The sequence below is a fragment of the Schistocerca americana genome, chromosome 1 (assembly GCF_021461395.2).
Source record: "Schistocerca americana isolate TAMUIC-IGC-003095 chromosome 1, iqSchAmer2.1, whole genome shotgun sequence".
In the NCBI taxonomy this organism is placed as follows: Eukaryota; Metazoa; Arthropoda; class Insecta; order Orthoptera; family Acrididae; genus Schistocerca; species Schistocerca americana.
In genome coordinates this window covers 824,476,443-824,500,250 of record NC_060119.1, presented here as the reverse complement: position 1 = coordinate 824,500,250, position 23,808 = coordinate 824,476,443, and the positions used below count along the sequence as shown (strand labels likewise).

The window sequence follows — 23,808 nt, the reverse complement described above, 5'->3', positions numbered from 1 at the left end:
CTAAATCTCTGTCTTACCATTATGTAATCTATCTGAAACCTGTCATTATCTCCAGGCTTCTTCCAAGTATACAACCTTCTTTTATGATTCTTCAACCAAGTGTTAGCTATGATTAAGTTGTGCTCTGTGTAAAATTCTATCAGCTGGCTTCCTCTTTCATTTCTTAGCCCCATTCCATATTCACCTACTACGTGTCCTTCTCTCCCTTTTCCTACTACTGAATTCCAGTCAACCATGACTATTAAATTTTCGTCTCCCTTCATTATCTCAATAATTTCTTTTATTTCATCATACATTTCATCAATTTCATCGTCATCTGCAGAGCTAGTTGGCATATAAACTTGTACTACTGTAGTAGGCATGGGCTTCGTGTCTATCTTGGCCACAATAATGTGTTAACTATGCTGTTTGTAGTAGCTTACCCGCACTCCTATTTTTTTATTCATTATTAAACCGACTCCTGCATTACCCCTATTTGATTTTGTATTTGTAGCATAGTACCCATGGTCTAGCGTTAGCGTCTTTGATTCATAACCAAAACGTTTTCGGTCCCGGGTTCGATCCCCGCCATTGCCTAAGTTTTGATAAAGAATCAGCTTTGGCGGCCGAAGACTTCCGGCATAAGAAGTTAGCCTCATTCTGCCAACGGTCTTGCCTAAGAGGGTGGAGGATCGGATAGAGGTTCAGGGCACTCTCTTGTTCTAGGGGTGGGAAATTGCTCCTAAAGGCGGAAGAATCAGCAATGATCAACGACATGAGGATGCAGAAGGCAATGGAAACCACTGCATTAAAGACATGTAACGTGTGTCCACAGGACACGTGGCCTGTATTTGAACAAGTGTCATGATGATCTCTCCATTGACAGAAGATTCCAGAATAGTCCCCCATTCGGATCTCCGGGAGGGAACTGACAAGGGGAAGGTTACCATGAGAAAAAGATTCAATAATCTACGAAAGGATAACGTTCTACGAGTCTGAGCGTGGAATGTCAGAAGCTTGAACGTGGTAGGGAAACTAGAAAATCTGAAAAGGGATATGCTAAGGCTCAATCTAGATATAGTAGGGGTAAGTGAAGTGGAAGCAAGACCAGGATTTCTGGTCAGGTGAGTATCGGGTAATATCAACAGCAGCAGAAAATGGTATAACAGGCGTAGGATTCGTTATGAATAGGAAGGTAGGGCAGAGGGTGTGTTACTGTGAACAGTTCAGTGACCGGTTTGTTCAAATCAGAATCGACAACACACCAACACCGACAACGATAGTGCAGGTATACATGCCGACGTCGCAAGCTGAAGATCAACAGATAAAGAAAGTGTATGGGGATATTGAAAGGGTAATGCAGTATGTAAAGGGGGACGAGAATCTAATGGTCATGGGCGAGTGGAATGCAGTTATAGGGGAAGGAGTAGAAGAAAAGGTTACAGGAGAATATGGGCTTGGGACAAGGAATGAAAGAGGAGAAAGACTAATTAAGTTCTGTAACAAGTTTCAGCTAGTAATAACGAATACCCTGTTCAAGAATCAGAAGAGGAAGAGGTATACTTGGAAAAGGCCGGATACTGGATTGTAAGGCGTACCCAGGAGCAGATATAGACTCAGATCACAATATAGTAGTGATGAAGAGTAGGCTGAAGTTCAAGTCATTAGTTAGGAAAAATCAATACGCAAAGAAGTGGGATACGGAAGTACTAAGGAATGACGAGATACATTTGAAGTTCTCTAACGCTGTAGATACAGCAATAAGGAATAGCGCAGTAGGCAGTACAGCTGAAGAGGAGTTGACATCTATAAAAAGGACCATCACAGAAGTTGAGAAGGAAAACATAGGTACAAAGAAGAAAATTGCGAGGAAACCATGGCTAACAGAAGAACTACTTCAGTTGATTGATGAAAGGAGAAAGTACAAAAATGTTCCGGAAAACTCAGAAATATAGCAAAACAAGCATCTGAGGAATGAAATAAATAGGAAGTGCAGGGAAGCAAAGACGAAATGGCTGCAGGAAAAATGTGAAGACATCTGAAAAGGAATGATTGTCGGAAGGACAGACTCAACATACAGGAAAGACAAAACAACCTTCAGTGACATTAAAAACAAGGGGGGTAACATTAAGAGTGCAACGGGATTTCCACTGTTAAATGCAGAGGAGCGAGCACATAGGTGGAAAGAATACACTGAAATCCTCTATGTGGGTGAAGATTTGTCTGATGTGATAGAAGAGGAAACAGGTGTCGATTTAGAAGAGATAGGGGATCCAGTATTAGAATCGGAATTTAAAAGAGCTTTGGACGACTTACGGTCAAATAAGGCATAAGGCATAAATAACATTACATCATAATTTATAAAATCATTGGGGGAAGTGGCAACAAAACGACTATTCACGTTGGTGTGTAGAATATATGAGTCTGGCGATATACCATCTGACTTTAGGAAAAGCATCATCCACTCAATTCCGAAGACGGCAAGAGCTGACTAGTGCGAGAATTGTCGCACAATCAGCTTAACAGCTCATGCATCGAAGCTGCTTACAAGAATAACATATAGAAAATTGGAAAAGAAAGTCGAGAATGCGCTAGGTGACGATCAGTTTGGCTTTAGCAAAAGTAAAGGGACGAGAGAGGCAATTCTGACGTTACGGCTAATAATGGAAGCAAGGCTAAAGAAAAATCAAGACACTTTCATAGGATTTGTCGACCTGGAAAAAGCGTTCGACAATATAAAATGGTGCAAGCTGCTTGAGATTCTGAAAAAAGTGGGGGCAAGCTATAGGGAGAGACGGGTCATATACAATATGTACAACAACCAAGAGGGAATAATAAGATTGGACGATCAAGAACGAAGTGCTCGTATTAAGAAGGGCGTAAGACTATGCTGTAGCCTTTCTCCCCTACTCTTCAATCTGTACATCGAGGAAGCAATGATGGAAATAAAAGAAAGGTTCAGGAGTGGCATTAAAATACAACGTGAAAGGATATCAATGATACGATTCGCTGATGACATTGCTATCCTGAGTGAAAGTGAAGAAGAATTAAATGATCTGCTGAACGGAATGAACAGTCTAATGAGTACACAGTATGGTTTGAGAGTAAATCGAATAAAGACGAAGGTAATGAGAAGTAGTAGAAATGAGAACAGCGAGAAACTTAACACCAGGATTTATGGCCACGAAGTCCATGAAGTTAAGGAATTCTGCTACCTATGCGGTAAAATAACCAATGACGAACGGAGCAAGGAGGACATCAAAAGCAGACTCGCTATGGCAAGAAAAGGCATTTCTGGCCAAGAGAAGTCTACTAATATCAAATACCGGCCTTAATTTGAGGAAGAAATTTCTGAGGATGTACGTCTGGAGTACAGCATTGTATGGTAGTGAAACATGGACTGTCGGAAAACCGGAACAGAAGAGAATCGAAGCATTTGAGATGTGGTGCGATAGACGAATGTTGAAAATTAGGTGGACTGATAAGGTAAGGAATGAGGAGGTTCTACGCAGAATCGGAGAGGAAAGGAATATGTGGAAAACACTGATAAGGAGAAGGGGCAGGATGATAGGACATCTGCTAAGACATGAGGGAATGACTTCCATGGTACTAGAGGGAGCTGTAGAGGACAAAAACTGTAGAGGAAGACAGAGATTGGAATACGTCAAGCAAATAATTGAGGACGTAGGTGGCAAGTGCTACTCTGAGATGAAGAGGTTAGCACAGGAAAGGAATTTGTGGCGGGCCGCATCAAACTAGTCAGTAGCCTGATGACTAAAAAAAAAAAAACCCTGTATTCACCTGACCAGAAGTCTTGTTCCTCCTGCCACCGAACTTCACTAACTCCCACTGTATCTAACTGTAACCTATCCATTTCCCTTTTTAAATTTTCTAACCTACCTGCCCGATTAAGGGATCTGACATTCCACGCTCCGATCCGTAGGACTCTTGTTTTCTTTCTCCTGATAACGATATCCTCCTGAGTAGTCCCCGCCCGGAGATCCGAAGGGGGGACTATTTTACCTCCGGAATAGTTTACCTAAGAGGACGCCATCATCATTTAATCATACAGTAAAGCTCCATGCCCTCAGGAAAAATTACTTCCGTAGTTTCCCCCTTGCTTTCAGCAGTTCGCAGAACCAGAATAGCAAGGCTGCTTTGGTTCGTGTTACAAGGCCAGATCAGTCAATCATCCTGACTGTTGCCCCTGCAACTACTGAAAAGGCTGCTGCCCCTCTTCAGGAACCACACGTTTGTCTAGCCTCCCAACAGATACCCCTCCGTTGTGGTTGCACCTACGGTACGACTATCTGCATCGCTGAGGCACGCAAGCCTCCCCACCAACGGCAAGGTCCATGGTTCTTGGGGGGAAGATTTTTTACATATAGTTCAATTATTGTCACGCTGTATGAGTCTGGCGATACACCATCTGACTTTCGGAAAAATCCCTTCACACAATGCCGGAGATACAAGGAGCCGACAAGGCAAGAATTATTAATTGCACAATCAGCTTAACAGCAGCGTTGGTGATCACGAAGTAGATGAGGTTCTGCAATTCTGCAGCAAAATAACCCTCAACGGTCGGAACAAGGAGAACATAAAAAGAAGAGTAGCACTGTGAGAAAGGATTTTCTGGCCAAGGGAAATCCACTAGCATCAACATAGGCCTTAATTTGAGGAAAAAAATTCTGTTTACGTTCTTCTGGAGCACAGAATTATATGGTTCTGAAATATGGACTGTGGAAAAAGCGGAAAAGAAAAAAATCGGAAAATTTTAGATTTGATGGTAGACAAAAATCTTGAATATAGGACAAAGAAGTTGTCGGTTTGGGGGAAGGAGGTCCCATAGGCAAATGCAATTTTGAGGCCCTCTGCAGAATCAGCGAGGAAAGGAATATATGAAAAACACCGACAAGAAAAATGCACACGATGGTAGGACATCGTTAAGACATCTACATGTACACAGGATGTGCACAGGCCACCGTACCCTGTACCACTACTAGTCATTTCCTTTCCTGTTCCACTCCCAAATAGAGCGAGGCAAAAATGTCTGTCTATATGCCTCCGTATGAGGCCTAATTTCTCGTATATCTTCGTGGTCCTTTGGCGGAATGTATGTTGGCGGCTGTAGAAGCTTTCGGCAGTCAGCTTCAAATGTCGGTTCTCGAAATTTTCTCGATAGTGATTCTCGAAAAGAACTTCGCCCCTCCAGGGATTCCATTTAAGTTCCCGAAACATCTCCGTAATACCTTCGTGTTCCTCGAACCTACCGCTAAAACCTAACGACAGATGCAACAGACGAGGGGGCGGAGTAGGGGCGTAGATACGTTCTGATTTGTCACCTACTGTACTACACATATCCGACAACAATGTAGATAAACAAGAGGCATATATGTTCATAGAGATCAAATCCCTTAAGAGAAAGTGCTTAATATGTGTCCTTTACAAACCTCCTAAAGTAGGCAGGTTTGCCTGCTTCGAAACTGCGCTCTCTAGTCTCGAATCGTCATATGAACATGTAATTATAGCAGGTGACAGTAACTTATATTTTCTGCGCAATAGTTCTTCCACTGGGAAATTGAGGAGGATGCTTTCTTCCTCAAATATGCCGCTTCTTCAGCTGGCACCTACTTATCACACGACTACCAGTCACACTTTCATAGATATATTCGCAACGTAATCTCCAAACAGAATAATCCGTACCTCTCAAGTATCTGCGCCTGGCATGTCTGCCCATGACATCATTTTCATGACGTATTCACTAGAATGTAATAGAAAGAAACAAAAACTGTCTACATACCGAGACTTCAAACGCATAAATTTGCCTGAACTCGAAACTGAGGCACAAGAAATAGTTTGGGGGATGACCTCTACTACCCTCATGGACATAAAAGACAAACTCCAAGATTTCACTAACAAAATTACTCAACTATATGACAAATACGCTCCAATAAAGACCATAAAATTGAAAAGGAAACCTGCACCTTGGCTGAATGATGAACTAAAACAGCTCATGAATCTCAGAGACGCTGCACATCGAGCATACAAGATACACCATACACCTGAAAATCACACTGTATACAAGCAGAAGCGAAACAAAGTCAGTCGAGCGGTGAGAAACGCTAAGCTCAGGCATGCCCGTACATTTACCTGACAATAGATGTAGACCAGCTATCCTGTGGAAAAATCTCCGTAGTCTCGGTTTAGGGAAAATAAAAGTTGCAGAAAATCCCATGGTTCCAGCTGAAGAACTAAACAGATTCTTCACATTACCTGCAACCACAATTGAACCGCAAAAAATAAAAAAAAAATATAAAAAAACCAGAGAATCATTGATTACTTCATGGGGATGAACGACTGTAGCAAAGAAAAATTCTATCTACGGCACGTCACTTGCAGTACTGTCAAGAAAGCCATAATGCGGATTAGATCAGCATCTACTGGACATGATGGCATCACTATCCAGATGGTAAAACTTATTATTGACCAACTACTGCCCTCTATAACAGGCATTTTCAACGATTCATTATTCACAAGTGTTTTCACTGAGGCCTGGAAACTGGGACAAATTAAGCCACTGCCTAAAAAGGACATCGCCACAGCACCCTCTGACTACCGCCCCATCTGCCTTCTTCCTGCACTATCAAAGGCCTTAGAATATATAGTCCATGACCAGCTCACCAACTACCTAACTACTAACAACCTGCTAGACGAATTCCAATGACGTTTCCGTAAACATCGAAGCACAGCGTCGGCACTGGTAAAGGTTACAGGTGACCTGAAACTTGCCATGGACTGACAAGAAGCGACTATCATTTGCTCCTTAGATTTCAGCAAAGCATTTGATACTGTCGACTTCGACATCTTACTAGCCAAAATTAGCGGTCTAAATTTCTCACCAAGTGCAGTGCAATGGTTTCGCTCATACATGACGTCTCGTCAGCAACGCGTCCTGTCCGGGAATATAAAATCACAATGACGGCAGGTAGTGTCAGGCGTTCCCCTAGGCTCAGTACTAGCCTCTCTGTATGTCAGTGATGTGTCATAGGTTCTGACTTATTGCAAATATCATATGTATGCTGATGACTAAACGCGAAACCAAGCAATCTTAAGAAAGCTATTGAAAATTTCAATATTGATCTCGATGCACTATCAAAATGGGCACAGGACAGGACATAAAACTAAACCCATCTAAAACCCAAGCGGTACTTGTTGGTCACTCTAAGCTCATTAGCCCAAAACATCGGGAATCCGTACCACCTCTTATCCTAAATGGAACAAATATTAACTTCTCTCCCTCAGCAAGGAGTTTGGGAGTAATAATAGACGAAAATCTAAATTGGACAGAGCACATAATTGCAGTGTGCGAAAAAGCATCTGCATCCCTTCATGTCCTACAAAAATATAAAAAACTCTTCCCTTTCGATCTGAAAAAGAAATTAGTACAAACGCTTATACTCCCAATCATTGACTACAGTGATATTATCCTACAAGGCCTCTCTCAGGAAAACTCGCGACGTCTGGAACTGGTCATGAATGGCTGCGTCCGATATATCTGTGACGTTCGACTTTTTGATCACATTTCACCAGCATATGCAAAATTGTCCTGGCTGCGTACAGACAAACGCAGAGATTTCCATACACTCTGTCTCATCAACTGCCTCATAACTCTCCTCGTCGTTAACGCTTATGTCGGAACAACATGACAGAAACACATGTTCCCATCATAATAAAATCCTCTATGTTCCACTGCATCGCTCAGTCACTTTCTCCAAGTCCTTTACAGTAGATGGAACCCGACTCTGGAATAACCTTCCTCGTTATGTTAAAGAACTTAAAAACACGTCCGGCTTCAAAATACGGTTAATGACGTATGTACTTAATCAACAGTAATGCCTTCCTCTGTACACGAATGCACTTCACCTCATTACTTCCCTCTTTCCCCCTCCTTAAATCTCCCTCCCCCAAAACTCGCTATACTAGTAAACATCTACTTTACACACCAAGATATTAATGTACATCTGCTCAAATCTTCGTCACTATTGCCAATTTTTCTCATGTTTCTCACTATTATTTGTTTTTTTTTACTGTTACTATTATTGCTTTTATCATAATTTGTATGTATAGCACCTGTTGTAAAAATACTTCCAGTACTTATTTTATTAGGTCTTAATCATTAATCTTTATTCATATTCTGAGTAAAGTAATCTAATTTTCTTATTTAAAGTATTGTCATGATGTAACTCTGATGTGTGAAATGCTGCATGTGTGAAACACTGGTCCGATGTAAGAGAGGGCCAGATGGCCCTAATCTGATCAGGTTAAATAAATAAATAACAAGCGCCTCTGAATTGTTTCGATGTCTTCCTTCAATCCGACCTGGTATGGATCCCAAACACTCGATCAGTACTCAAGAATAGGTCGCACCAGCGTACTGTATGCGGTCCGCTTTATAGGTGAACCACACTTTCTTAAATTTTTAAAATTTGTGTAATAAAATGTAATAAAAATGGGGGTTCCTATTTAAAGAAACGGAGTTGATATCCGTTTTACCTTTGGCAGCGCCATCTAGCTGGCCAACCATAGCGCCATCTGGTTTCCCCCTTCAAGCTAGACAAGTTTTGCTCTTTGTAGTTTTTTCGTTTCACGCTTATTTTGTGAGACATTTGATCCGGTCACGATCAGTGAACCACCCTGTATATATTATTAATGTCTGCAACATGCCTCGTTGAAGTAAGGTCTTTAAAATGTTTACGAAGTGTTGTTCTTCTCGATGCCATAAACAAAACTTGAAAACTAGTTCAGTGATAATCAATGAAGAGATCTCTTCAAGTAAGTACACAAATACGTAGAAGGCGAGAATTGATACAGCTGATGTTATTGCTACTGAACTGAAAAATCAGGTTAACCCAAGAAGGTAAACAAAGGAAAAACTCTTTCAGGGTGAAGAAGGGTACGCTTATGGTTTGCACGAGTTCACCCACGTAAGGTAAGGAATAACACAAACAGTGACAAACTTTGATTCAGATTTTCCGCAGCGTACATTTTCGAAATTTTATGTACCTTTCCTCACAACTTACTGACGTTACAGTTCTTGCATTTGGCGTGCAATTAGTCGATACTACAGCGAAATATTATGTGGGAGTTATTTAAATTTACTACAAAATTAAGACATTTATATATGAGAAAAACTCTAAAATTTGGTTAATTTTTTCTTTCAGGATACTTGAAGAGCGGTAAAAATCCAACTAAAGGAGATATCACAATTCTGTTCAGCAGATATTTGTAATAAACATACATCAGTTGTACAAAAAGACATTAATTTAGTTCTGACAGATTTTTCAAAATAGGAACATTTTTACTCATCTTGTTAGAAAAATTAATTTGTTTATAATTTAACCCTGTAACACAATAACCATGAACATTTATACGTGGCTGCACATTTCTTAACAACTGTGCAAAACTTAGATACATTGTCTTGAAATCTTTGATTTTCTTTAAAGTATTGCACTGTTGCATACGTCCCCCTGTAAACCTACTTAGATGCATCTTACACGATACCATCCGAAACACATCACTATCAACTTCAGTTTTCTTCGCAATACCCCTGTCATTTTAACTGGCTACCACTTTGCTTGCATGTCTTAGAAACAATGAAGAACATATTTCTACGATCATTCAAGATATAAACTCCATGATCAAATCAACGATCCCTTTTCCATACTGCCATGAGAAGGGATACTCACTACCGTACGTGTTACATACACAGCAAACGATCTAAGCCACAGATTGACTTCCTATTCCAAAACTGCAACAGCTGCAAGCTTCACAGAGAACCGTTCTGCGGACTTGTTAGGATTCGTTTTGTAATTATGGCCAGATATCTGCCCTGTTGTGAAGTTCTTACACAATACTGTGCTTACGGAAATCCCACCGCATTGTTGCTTGAATTTTAAGCATAATCTTTCGACTACCGACGCAACTATCTTCTTCTAGTGTCTCCACGCTGCCAGGACTCCAGCCACATTACGATTGAACCACTGTTGGCCTTACGCCGCTGTTACCAGTTCCAGTTCCCTACGCCCACTACTCCTTTTCATTCTCTTTTGTTTTTCAAAGACCGCGCTGATATTCGATGAAACGGAAACTCGCTCAGCGTTTCCCAGCCTTGGTGGATGTGATATCCGGCGAGATCTTAACAAAACAGAGTGCCGGACCGCAAGCTTTTTTTCAGTCGAAACCTCAGTCACTGTTTATCAGATTTTCTGACATCTTTATTTAGATAGACACCTGAATTACGCTGTCCCACAAACTCGATTCTGGTCTCACATGTGATTACAATGACGATAGTGCAGTGGCCTAAGACTAACCTTTCCTGTACCTGATAGGCGTCCTTTAAGTCTCTAAACAACACTTTGTTGAAATACCTAAGGTATGGTCTGTGTTTCGCCTACACAAGGTGGTTGAGAGCCTTATATGGGCCAAAGAGCGTTTTCGTCGGATTCTTTGTTGACTGTGCCAAGATACTAAATTGTAGTCTCAAAGAAGAAAGAAAGAGGCAATACGATTCTACGAGTGATTATGGATCTAACGTTCTGTTGTAGCAAGTAGTACTCCTTAGAAAATCGTGGGAAAAATTTTAGGACTTGTTACAGTAGTTTCCAACCTTCTTGCTTCTTATTTTTCTGTTTAGGAGCTACTAGGATTATGCTGATCAAATAGTTTCTTATTCAGAAAGGCAGATGAAAATAGTATTCTTGTTCTCATAGACAAAAGTACTTATTTTGAGAAAGTGAAATAACTCTTAATATCCAGTTCCTAATATATTTTCACCAAAAATGCCCCCAAAGCCTTTAACTAAAAAATTAAAAACTTAACCAAAACCTGTAAAAGCATAATACCCGAATATAAAGCTAAGTATTTGATCAACATAAACCCAGTAGCTCACAGGCTCTGTTGACTTCCTAAACTACACAAAGAAGACCAGCTTTTACGACCTCTTGTGCCAACCTGCACCTCTTCAAACTATAAAATTACTAATGAATAACTTTTTTGTATCAAAACAAAGAAAAAATTCAAATGTTAATCGGAATTGAAAATTCAGGGATCTTATCAACAAAATTAAAATCTCCCTATCTCACATAATGCAAAATCCACATAATTCAAAACTAGCATCTTTTGATGTTAGCATCATGCTTACAAACATACCAGTCCAAGGATACCTCCATATTTTGATAAGACTATTATACAGAGCAACTGTGAACCTTGTAGAAGTAGAAGACATAAAACTGACCACACAGACATGACTCCAACAAAATTATTTCTAATTTTGAAGTACGCTATACAAACAGCTAGATGGCTTTGCAATGGGACCTTCCATCCGTCCTTAGCAGAAATCATGTATCATTTCGAAATGCAGCTCTTGGTTAATATAACTATCAGTGACAATATCAAATATTCTTTCAGATACGTAGATGATGTTCTGTGTCTGTGGACTGGCACCAAAATACAACTCAACTCATTCCGAGGACACCTAAGCTCAGAACACAAAAACATAGAGTTCACCATTGAGATAGTGAAAAATCCATTAACTGCTTCGACCTCAACTTAGATATTCCTACAAACGCATATAGTTTCAAAAATTTTAAGGAAAATGCATTACAGCATATACAGTGATACCGTCATGTTCACAACACGCAATATCACACAAACATGCTGCCTACAATTCAATGGTGCATCGTCTTACATCCACACCAACGTCAAAACAGAATTTTGAGACAGAATTAGAAACCATTAAATGTGTAGTCTCAAGCAGTGGCTATACCTCTGAATTAAGTGACAGGATTCTACACAAAAACAAAGAAGGGAGTTGTTGCCCCCACTACAGTAACGATCATACCTACAAGCAAATGGTGTACTGTCTCATATTTAGGAAGGCTATCTGAGAAATTATCCGAAATCCTCATATCCTGCAATTACGAAAGTTCATTTCATGTAAGAGGCACTACAGTTTCTATCCACTTCAACAGCAAGAACAAAACAGATTTATTATATAACAGCGGTGTTCATGAAATCACCTGCAGTGACTGCATGAACCGTATATTGGTCAGAAATGCATGGCCGTAACAACTATGCTGGTTGAACATGAATACAGCTGAGGATTACATAAGTCAGACTCCATTTTTGCTGAACGTGTGGTGAAGCAAGGGCAAAGATATTAAGTCCACACAGAAGTACTACATATAACCAACAATGAAGAAGCTTCAAATGGCTCTGAGCACTATGGGACTTAACATCTGTGGTCATCAGTCCCCTAGACCTTAGAACTACTTAAAGCTAACTAACCTAAGGACATCACACACATCCATGCCCGAGGCAGGATTCGAACCTGCGACCGTAGCAGTCGCGCGGTTCCGGGCTGCGCGCCTAGAACCGCTAGACCACCGCGGCCGGCAATGAAGAAGCACTTGAGATAAACAAACATTTAACTGAAAGTCCCCAGCAGGTTATAAATGACTAATTACAGTTCAGGACATTCCTACTTTTAAGCTTCACATAATACAATCAACCAGCCATGTAACCATATACCGTCACATTGACTCATACTGCTACAAAAAATTAAAACACATTAGAATTTGCTATTCCTTATCTCCCCGCCAATTTCTGCAATATAAATTGTAATACTGTAATAACACACTGAAGAGCCAACGAAACTGGTACTCAAGACTAATGTCATTTAGGGCCAGCGTCAACACGACGTGGCATGGACTGTATTAATGTCTGAGGTAGTGCTGGAGGGGACTAACACGATGTATCTGTAAGAGTACAAGGGGGTGGAGATCCGTTCTAAACAGCACGTTGCAATGCATCCCAGACATGCTCAACACTGTTTAGAGGCCAGTGGAAGTGTTTAAACTCAGAAGAGTGTTCCTGGAGCCACTCTGTAGTAATTTTGGACGTGTGTCGTGTCTCATTGTCCTGATGCAAGAGCCCAAGTCCGTCGCAATGCACAATGGACATGAATGGATGCAGGTGATAGGCCACAGTTACCCTTCAGAGTCGTGTGTAGAACTATCAAGGGTCCCACATCACTGCAACTGTAAACGCCCCACACCGTTACAAAGCCTAATCCAGCTTGAAGAGTCCCCTGCTGACATGCAGGGTCTACGGATTCATGAGGTTGTCTCCATACCCGTACACGCCCATCCGCTCCATACGATTTGAAACGAGACTCGTACGACCAGGCAACATGTTTCCAGTCATCAACAGTCCAATAGTCCAATGTCAGTGTTGACGGGCTTAGGCGAGGCATAAAGCTTTCTGTCGTGCAGTCGTCAAGGGCACACGACGGGGCCTTCGGATCCGAAACTCATATCGATGATGTTTCGTTGAATGATTCGCAACCTGACACTTGTTGATGGCACAGCATTGATATCTGCAGAAGGGTTACACTTTGTCACGTTGAACGATTCTCTTTAGTCGTCTTTGGTCCCGTTCTTGCAGTATCTTTTTCTGGCCGCAGCGATGTGGGAGGTTTGATGTTATATCAGATTCCTGATATTCACGGTACTCTCGTGAAACTGTAGCAAGGGAAAGTCCCCATTTAATTGCTACCTCGGAGATGCTTTGTCCCATCGCTCGTTCGCCGACAATAACACCACGTTCAAAATCACTTAAATCTTGATAACCTGCTATTGTAGCAGCAGTAACCGATCTAACAACGGTGTCAGACACGTGTTTTCTTTTATAGGCATTGCCGACCGCAACGTCTATTTACATACCTCTGTTTCTGAATAAGTATGCCTATACCAGTTTCTTTGGCGTTTCAGTGTATGTATTTGAACCCTGTACTGGGTTTAATTCTGCCAAATGCATAAGATGTAATGTATAATGCAAAACATATTTAACGCACAATATAAGTTTCTAGTGCTCTGTTAGAAACTTCTCAATCAGTGTCACGACCTCGCAAACTATGGCATCATAACCATATAACTTTTAATACTGCTCAGATTGTATATTTTAATTGTTGTGTGGTAGTATCGTCCATTGCGCAAAGTTTAATTTACAATGTTAAAAACATGTTTGTTGCACAACATAAATGAAGAGCGCTCAGTTTAACAGTTTCTCAGCCAACATCAAGACCTCACAAACTTTAGCATTATAAGCATTTAACCTATAATGTTCAGTAGTTTAATTATTTATGGTGCTTAATGCTGCCTGTTGTCTAAAGCGAAATTTGAGAAACAAGTTTGATACACAACAATCTATGCAAGTGGACCGTATCCTTGCCTACAACGTTGCCTAGGAACTAGTGCCCCTTCCAGATAAAAGTCAGTTGTTTCCTGAAGATTGCCCAATAAGCCGAAAACTAGTTTCAAATAACAAAAATCAGTGGAACAACACCAGGATACTTTTTATCCAACTTTTTTCTTGTACATATTGTACATAATGTACCCCCTATCTTTCTCAGAATTTCGAACATGTTGCACCATTTTGCACTGTTGATCGGCTTTTTCCGATCTACTAAGCCTTTGAATGTGTCTTGATTTTTCTTCAGTCTTGCTACTATTATCAACTGAAACGTCATAATTGCCTCTCTGTTGCCTTTATTTTTACTACAGTTAAGCCGCGCGGAATTAGCCGAGCGGTCTAAGGGCAATGCAGTCATGGACTGTACGGCTGGTCCCGGCGGAGGTTCGAGTCCTCCCTCGGGCATGGGTGTGTGTGTTTGTCCTTAGGATAATTTAGGTTAAGTAGTGTGTAAGCTTAGGGACTGATGACCTTAGCAGTTAAGTCCCATAAGATTTCACACACACTCATTACTACAGTTAAAGCGATCGTCGCCTGACAGATCCTCAGTTTTCTTCTCGATTCGTCTGTATATTATTATTGTCAGCAAAAATGGTTCAAATGGCTCTGAGCACTATAAGGCTTAACTTCTGAGGTCATCCGTCCCCTAGAACTCAGAACTACTTAAACCTAACTAACCTAAGGACATCACACACATCCATGCCCGACGCAGGATTCGAACCTGCGACCGTAGCGGTCGCGCGGTTCCAGACTGAAGCACCTAGAACCGCTCGGCCACTCCGGCTGGCTCTTGTCAGCACCTCAGATGTATGAACTGTAGTTCTTCCTGTCTTGGGAATTGTGTGGGTGATATTTTTCCACAAGTCTGATGTTATACCACGAGTCTCATAAGATCTACATACCAACTTGAATAATTGTTTTGTTTCCACTTGCCGCCATGGTTTTAGAAACCCCAATGAAATATTTTCTATCCATTCTGCCCTATTTGATATTGAGTCGTTTAAAGTTTACTTCATTTCTGAATCTAATACTGCGCCAACCATCTCCTCCCTGTCACGTCATCAGACAAATCCTCCTCCACCTTCTCATGGAGGCCATCAGTATACTCTTTCTACCTATCTTCTCTCTCCTCTGTATTTAACAACTAAGCCCCATTGCACTCTTAATGTTGTCGCTCTTGGTTTTAAGTTCACCGAATATTCTTTTGATGTTTCTTTAATGCTGAGTTAGTCCCCCAAATAACCATTTCTTTTTATATTTCTTCACATTTTTCCCCTCTGCTATTTCGACTAAGCGTCTTGGCATTTCCTATTTTTTTGATTCCGAAATGACTTGAGGCAACGGCCTTGCCACTGTGGATACACCGGTTCCCTTGAAATCACCGAAGTTAAGCGCTGTCGGGCATGGCCAGCACTTGGATGGGTGACCATCCGGGCCGCCATGCGCCGTTGCAATTTTTTGGGGTGCACTCAGCCTCGTGAAGCCAATTGAGGAGCTACTCGACCGAATATTAGCGGCTCCGGTCAAAGAAAACCATCCTAACGACCGGGAGACCACACGCCCCTCCAATACCCATCCTCAACTGAGGATGACTCGGCGTTCGGATGGTCCCTATTGGCCACTTGTGGCCTGAAGACGGAGTGCTTTTAATGGACTTGAATTTCTGTATTCCTAACATTACCTGAACACTTTTAAACTTATTAATGTGATGGAATCACATTTTCCTTGAGACATATGAATCTCAGCTTTATCTTCAATATTGATAGAAGCTAACAAGTGAATTAAAATCTGTACCACGGCTCGGACATGAACCTGTACATTCTATTTACTAAGCAGACATGCAAATCATTACATCACCGTAGCAGTATGGCTGATACGGCTGCACGGACTGCCCTAGTCCAGTGTCTTCCATAGCACAAGCTTCACTTCACGCCTTCAACCCATTTTCCATTAAATCAGTATCGTCGAGGCTTTTCGGTATTGGAATACTAGCCCAGGTTTGCACTTGATGTGGAAATCCTTCCTGCACCTCAGGCATAGATGATCATCTGATTGAATTACATCTTCTTCGAGACATATGAGTCTCAACTTTATCTACGGTAATGATAGAAGCAGAACAAATGAATTAAAATTTTTCTGTAGCCAGGACTTGAAACCAGGTCTCCTGCTTCCTAGGTGGATGTGATGTGCGGAAGATAGAAACTGATGTTAGTGTTAGGGTGGGCACTGGACAAGGATAGTCCGTACAGCTGTGTTATCCATACTCTTATTGTCCTGTAATGGTTAGCTTATCAGACTAGTAAGCCGCAGACCTGGGTTTAACTTCCAGCAATTGCATAAATTTTAATTTGTTTCTTCAGTTGCTACAATGTAGATTTTTCCGGTATATTAACAGATCAAAATCTTGTCGGGTCTTCAACTGGAACTGCCATCTCAATACAATATTTGCGCTGTGCATCTAGCCGCTATCATCAGGTGACCAAAGATGAGCCGCTCTCAACTATAACTGATACAAACCGTGAATGACGGAACCGTTATATGCAAGGAGAATATAAAAGCACATGCGCTAAGGTAATGTGCAACAGCTTAACCGTTGTTGTTGCCCCCTGGCACAAGAAGAGTAGCAGCGACTCCAGTGATGAGTACTGTCCAAAGCGATATATCGTTAAAAGCTGTTATTCGTAGTTGGCCGAATCTGGTGCCACCGTTTCTTCATATCGGATAAAACAGCACTCCCAGTTTTACTTAATGGGTAACAATCATAAGGGTTAATGATATTATCTCTCAGTATGATTGCGATAGATTCTTTTAAAACACAATCTTAGTAAGGCGAGGTGTTTGCAACCACTTGTTTCTCAGTGTATAGAACCCTACGTCCGTCTGTAACCCAGTGCTCCGCCACGGCAACTTTGTCAGATTCTAATAATCATGTATGGCGATAATGTTCAGCACATCTTTCAAAACACATGGTAAACGTTAGGCTTTCTCAAACCCAAATCGTTCTTGACAGAGCCAGGAAGTACTCCAATCTTAGCTGGAGGACGGGATATGCAATTGATTTCATTTTTCTTCAAGACCCTCCCTATCTTAGCAGCCACTTTCCCAGCATGTGGAAGGAAAGCCACAGAACTAAAAGCTTCTTCAGCTGGTTTAGGTAGTGGTCTAAACTCAAAAGAACGTTGAATTTGTCTGTCTGTATAGCCGTTATGATTAAGCACGTCTTTAAAATTTTGCAGCTCTTGAGGCAAATCCTCAGCATCAGAGATAGCATATGATAACCCACATGAAACGTATCATCGACATATCCCAAAACACAAGTAGGCTTCAAGACAGATTTTTTCAGGGTCATATCGTCGAAGTTCCCTATGAAAAGATTAGCGGCTATGGGGGATAAAGGACTCCCCACAGTCACACCGTCAGTCTTTTGAAAATACGTATCATTCAAAGAAAAATTGGTGGACGTCAGTACAAGGCGAGAGAACTTAGTCGCTTCCATACCTAATGTATCATTAGTTAAAATCAATGACTCTTCAAAAGTTCCCCAAGTACAAAGAGGCACCTCATCAAAACTGACAAGTAAATCAGATGGACCAAGACGAAGCGACTTTAAGCCCTGAATAAAATCCATGGAATTGGAAATATGGAGAGGGGCTGAGGACCGATGCCAAATATTTGGCCAAGCTGTAAGTCGGTGCACTCAAATTACTAACAATCGCGTGTAACGGGACCAGGACGAAGGTTTTTAATAATGTCCGCAGGTAATGAGCTCTTCTTGAGAAGTGAAGTTGTTGTCCGGTTTATGCGATCCATGGGATCCTTCAGTGATATATGATACAACGGATCCTTAAGTGGATACATATCTTATTCACATAATCGACCTTGGAGATTAAAGCAGTTGCGTTGCCTTGTCTGCTAGTAAAATGAATAATTCCGGGTCTTCTCTAATAAACCGAACTGATACCCGCTCAACGGAGGAAATGATATTCTGTGGCGGCCGAATCCGAAGTAAAAAATGAGAAACCTCCTCTCTGATCTCTCCCGCCCGTTCTTCTGTAAGACGTGACACTCCTTGCTCGACAGGAGAAATGAATTCCATGGTTTGAGGGCAAAGTTTAAATCTTTTTCCAAACTGAAACCCTGACATCATCCAGTTGTATACTTGTAAGATTGATCACAGTCCGTCGACAGGTATCATATCCCGGTATCAAGGGTTGACGACAAAGATGTTGAAATTTAGAAAACTGCCTACTAGCAACGCTCCCATGCACCCAAGCTGATAAAGCCCACGAAGAAATGTCAACCACTCCCATGATTTTGTAGACAGCAGTGACGAAATTTCTAAGTGAAGACGAAATAAATCTTTAGACATAATATCCAGTCGTTCACGAGTAAAACGGATGCGTTGTCTAAGGCAAAACCAGCCGGCTTCTTAATACTATTGGCCGTTCCCATATTAACGAAATAGACAATTCTGGCAAACTCTGGTATAATAGATTCGTTGGGACACCTCAGGAGAAGGTCGAGAGCACCCTACAGCTTCACTTTCTTCTAACGAAGTTTATCAAGTTTACTGACGCGTTGAACGATCTATTCCCCGTAGAGGCACTTGTAAATATGTAGCATCTCCCGGCGTATTAGCAGATCGAATTCTAGTCAGGTGTTGAGGAAGGTTAAACTGCCAAGTTCACACAATATCTGCGCGATCCACCTGGCCGCCATCATCAGGTGAAAAAGGTAAGCCGCTCTTGCCGATAACTGATTCAAACTGTGAGCGACGGAACCATTATATGAAGCGAAAATACAAAAGCGCATGCGCTAAGATAATCCGCAAGCGCATAATCGTTGCTGCAGCCCTTTGGCGCAAGAAGAGTTGCAGCGCCTCCAGTGGTGAATAGTGTCGAAGGAGTGTGCTGATTTTTATTCCTGGGCATTATCGTATTGGGTGCATAGGAGTGCTGCCAGTAGATAGTTCTCTACGTTTCAGCAACTTTGTTGTGAACCCTTGATACCAGGAAATGTTACGGACTACAGTCAGTCTTACAAGTAAGGAACAGGATGATGTCACAGTTTCAGTTTGGAGAGAGGTTTAAGCCTTGCACCCATACCTAGAACTGATACCTCTATGGAATTCATTTCTTCTGTCCAGCAAGCAGTGTCACATCTCCCAGAATTACGGGCGGGAGAGATCAGACAGGTTTCTCACCTTTTGCGTCGGGCACGGCCTCCACAGAGTAACATTTCCTCGGCTGAACGGGAAGCTATTCGGTCTATTTGAGGGGACACTCTATTATTAATTTTACCGCAGCCCGGGGTAGCCGCGTGGACTCGGTCCGTGCGGCTCGCCCCGTGCGGCTCCCCCCGTGCGGCTGCCCCCGTCGGAGGTTCGAGTCCTCCCTCGGGCATGGGTGTGTGTGTTGCCCATAGCGTAAGTTAGTTTAAGTTAGTTTAAGTAGTGTGTAGCCGATGACCTCAGCAGTTTGATCCCACAAGACCTTACCACATATTACCAAATTGTTATTAATTTTACTAGCAAACAAAGGCAACGCTACCGTTTTAATCTCCAAGGCTGATTATGCCACTAAGATGTATGACGTATATACAGATCCGTCGTATCATGTAGTGCAAAAGTATCCCACGGATCGCATAAACTGGACGATGACATACATCACTTCTGAAGAAGAACTCATTACCTGCGGACATTATTAAAAAACTACATCCAGGTGCTGCCGCTCCACCTAGATTATACGGATTGCCGAAGGCCCATAAGGATGGGGTTCCGTTCCGCGTGATTGTTAGTAATTTGGCTGCACCACCTTACAACTTGGCAAAACATTTAGCATCGGCCCTCAGCTCTCCTGTGGATCAAGATGGTTCAAATGGCTCTGAGCACTATGGGACTCATCATCTGAGGTCATCAGTCCCCTAGTACTTAGAATTACTTAAACCTAACTAACCTAAGGACATCACACACATCCATGCCCGAAGCAGGATTCGAACCCGCGACCGTAGCAGTCACGCGGTTCCGGACTGAAGTGCCTAGAACCGCACGGCCGGATCAACATGAACACCATATTTCCAATTTCATGGATTTTATTCAGCGTTTAAAGTTGCCTCGTCTTAGTCACTCTGATTTACAAGTCAGTTTCGATGTGGTGTCTCGTCCAACTTCGTGAAATTGCGAAAAGTTATTGGTTTTAACTAATTAAAAATTAGATACGGAAGGTACTAAGGTCTGTCGTTATGTACTGACGTCCACCTATTTTTCATTGAATGAGAAATATTTTGAACAGAGAGACAGTGTGACTGTGGGGAGCCGTTTATCCCCCATAACCATTAATCTTTTTATAGAGAACTTTGACGATATGGCCCTGAAAACATCTGCCTTGTAGCCTAATTGTGATTTGGGGTATATCGATGATATCTTTCATGTTGGGCTAGACATGGAATAGATTCTTTGCACCGGTTATCGGACCATTTTAATTGTCTTCATCCTAAAATCAGATTCACGATGGAAATTGGAAAGTAGGATAAATCAACCTTTGTGGATGTACTGATATTTAAGAAAGATGGAGGAACTCTAGGACACAAAGTTTACAGGAAACTGACACATAGTAATAGCTATTTCCACGCTACCAGCTTTCATCCACCGTTTCCTCGTACAGGAGCCCTACAGACCTTGGTCAGGAGAGCATACGCTATATCGTATGCTGAGAATTTACCACAAGAGCTGCAAAATCTTAAGGACGTGTTTAATCGTAATGACTATACGAAAAGAAAAATTCTACGTCCTTTTGAGGTTGGACCACTACCTAAACCAACTGAGGATAATTATATTTCTGCGGCTTTCCTTCCATATGCTGGCAAAGTGTTTGCCAAGATAGGTAGGGTACTGAATAAACACGAAATCAATTGTGTACACCGTCTGCCTCTATATCTACATCTACATCTACATCCATACTCCGCAAGCCACCTGACGATGTGTGGCGGAGGGTACCTTGAGTACCTCTATCGGTTCTCCCTTCTATTCCAGTCTCGTATTGTTCGTGGGAAGAAGGATTGTTGGTATGCCTCTGTGTGGGCTCTAATCTCTCTGATTTTATCCTCATGGTCTCTTCGCGACACATACGTAGGAGGGAGCAATATACTGCTTGACTCCTCGGTGAAGGTATGTTCTCGAAACCTCAACAAAAGTCCGCACCGAGCTACTGAGCGTCTCTCCTGCAGAGTCTTCCATTGCATCTATCATCTCCGTAATGCTTTCGCTATTACTAAATGATCCTGTAACGAAGCGCGCTGCTGTCCGTTGGATCTTCTCTATCTCTTCTATCAACCCTATCTGGTACGGATCCTACACTGCTGAGCAGTATTCAAGCAGTGGGCGAACAAGCGTACTGTAAGCTACTTTCCTTGTTTTCGGATTGCATTTCCTTAGGATTCTTCCAATGAATCTCAGTCTGGCATCTGATTTACCGACGACCAACTTTATATGATCATTCCATTTTAAATCACTCTTAATGGGTACTCCCAGATAATTTATGGAATTAACTGCTTCCAGTTGCTGACCTGCTATATTGCAGCTAAATGATAATGGATCATTCTTTCTATGTACTCGCAGTACATTAAACTTGTCTACATTGAGATTCAATTGCCATTCCCCGCACCATACGTCAATTCGTTGCAGATACTCCTGCAGTTCAGTACAATTTTCCATTGTTATAAACTCTCGATATACCACAGCATCATCCGCAAAAAGCCTCAGTGAACTTCCGATGTCATCCACAAGGTCATTTATGTATATTGTGAATAGCAACGGTCCTACGACACTCCCCTGCGGCACACTTTGTTCATTAAACGACTGTGGGGAACTGTATCGAACGCCTTGCGTAAGTCTAGAAACGTGGCATCTACCTGGGAACCCGTGTGTATGGCCCTCTGAGTCTCATGGACGAATAGCGCGAGCTGGGCTTCAAAGGACTGTCTTTTTCGAAACCCCTGCTGAATCCTACAGAGTAGATTTCCAGTCTCCAGAAAAGTCATTATACTCGAACATAATACGTGTTCCAAAATTCTACAACTGATAGGCGTTAGAGATATAGTTCTATAGTTCTGCGCATCTGTTCGACGTCCCTTCTTGAAAACGGAGATGACCTGTGCCGTTTTCCAATCCTTTGGAACGCTACACTCTTCTAGAGACCTACGGTACACCGCTGCAAGAAGGGGGGCAAGTTCCTTCGCGTACTCTGTGTAAAATCGAACTGGTATCCCATCAGGTCCACCGGGCTTTCCTCTTTTGAGAGATTTTAATTGTTTCTCTATCCCTCTGTCGTCTATTTCGATATCTACCATTTTGTCATCTGTGCGACAATCTACAGAAGGAACTACAGTGCAGTCTTCCTCTGTGAAACAGCTTTGGAAAAAGACATTCAGTATTTCGGCCTTTAGTCTGTCATCCTCTGTTTCAGTACCATTTTGGTCACAGAGTGTCTGGACATTTTGTTTTGATCCACCTACCGCTTTGACATAACACCAAAATTTCTTAGGATTTTCTGCCAAGTCAGTACATATAACTTCACTTCCGAATTCATTGAACGCCTCTCGCATAGCCCTCCTCACACTACATTTCGCTTCGCGTAATTTTTGTTTGTCTGCAATGCTTTGGCTATGTTTATGTTTGCTGTGAGTTCCCTTTGCTTCCGTAGCAGTTTTCTAACTCAGTTGTTGTACTACGGTGGCTCGTTTCCATCTCTTACGATCTTGCTTGGCACATACTCATCTAACGCATATTGTACGATGGTTTTCAACTTTGTCCACTGATTCTCAACACTATCTGTACTTCAGACAAAACTTTTGTGTTGAGCCGTCAGGTACTCTGAAATCTGCTTTTTGTCACTTTTGCTAAACTGCAAAATCTTCCTACCTTTTTTAATATTTCTATTTACGGCTGATATCATCGATGGAGTAACCGCTTTATGATCGCTGATTCCCTGTTCTGCGTTAACTGTTTGAAATAGTTCGGGTCTGTTTGTCACCAGAAGGTCTAATATGTTATCGCCACGAGTCGGTTCTCTGTTTAACTGCTCAAGGTAGTTTTCAGATAAAGCACTTAAATAAATTTCACTGGATTCTTTGTCCTTGCCACCCGTTATGAACGTTTGAGTCTCCCAGTCTATATCCGGCAAATTAAAATCTCCTCCCAGAACTACGAGGGCTGTCCAGAAAGTAAGTTACGATCGGTCGCGAAATGGAAACGACTGTGAAAATCCGATAAAGGTTTGCAAAGATGTGTTGGGCAGTGTCTCTAGTATGACTCTAGGTAGAATTATGTCGCTCTTTTCATTCCTGAGCTCTTAGTGAGGGCGTAAAGATGTTATGGAAAATAGTGTCTCCCGCCAAGTACGAGGGCCTGGTGAGAATTTTCCCCTGAAGCTATGCAACCAACATTACATAACTGTCGTGCGGTTTCTTCTTCTTCAAGACAATTCTCAGCCTCATTCTGCAGGGGCAATGAAGATGTTCCTG

The 23,808-nt window shown here is 41.9% G+C and overlaps 1 pseudogene; it reads left to right on the top strand.

The window, feature by feature from the left end:
• The first annotated feature begins 15,625 nt into the window (after positions 1 to 15,625).
• LOC124555491 lies at positions 15,626 to 15,743 on the top strand (annotated as a pseudogene).
• Positions 15,744 to 23,808: the final 8,065 nt, after the last annotated feature.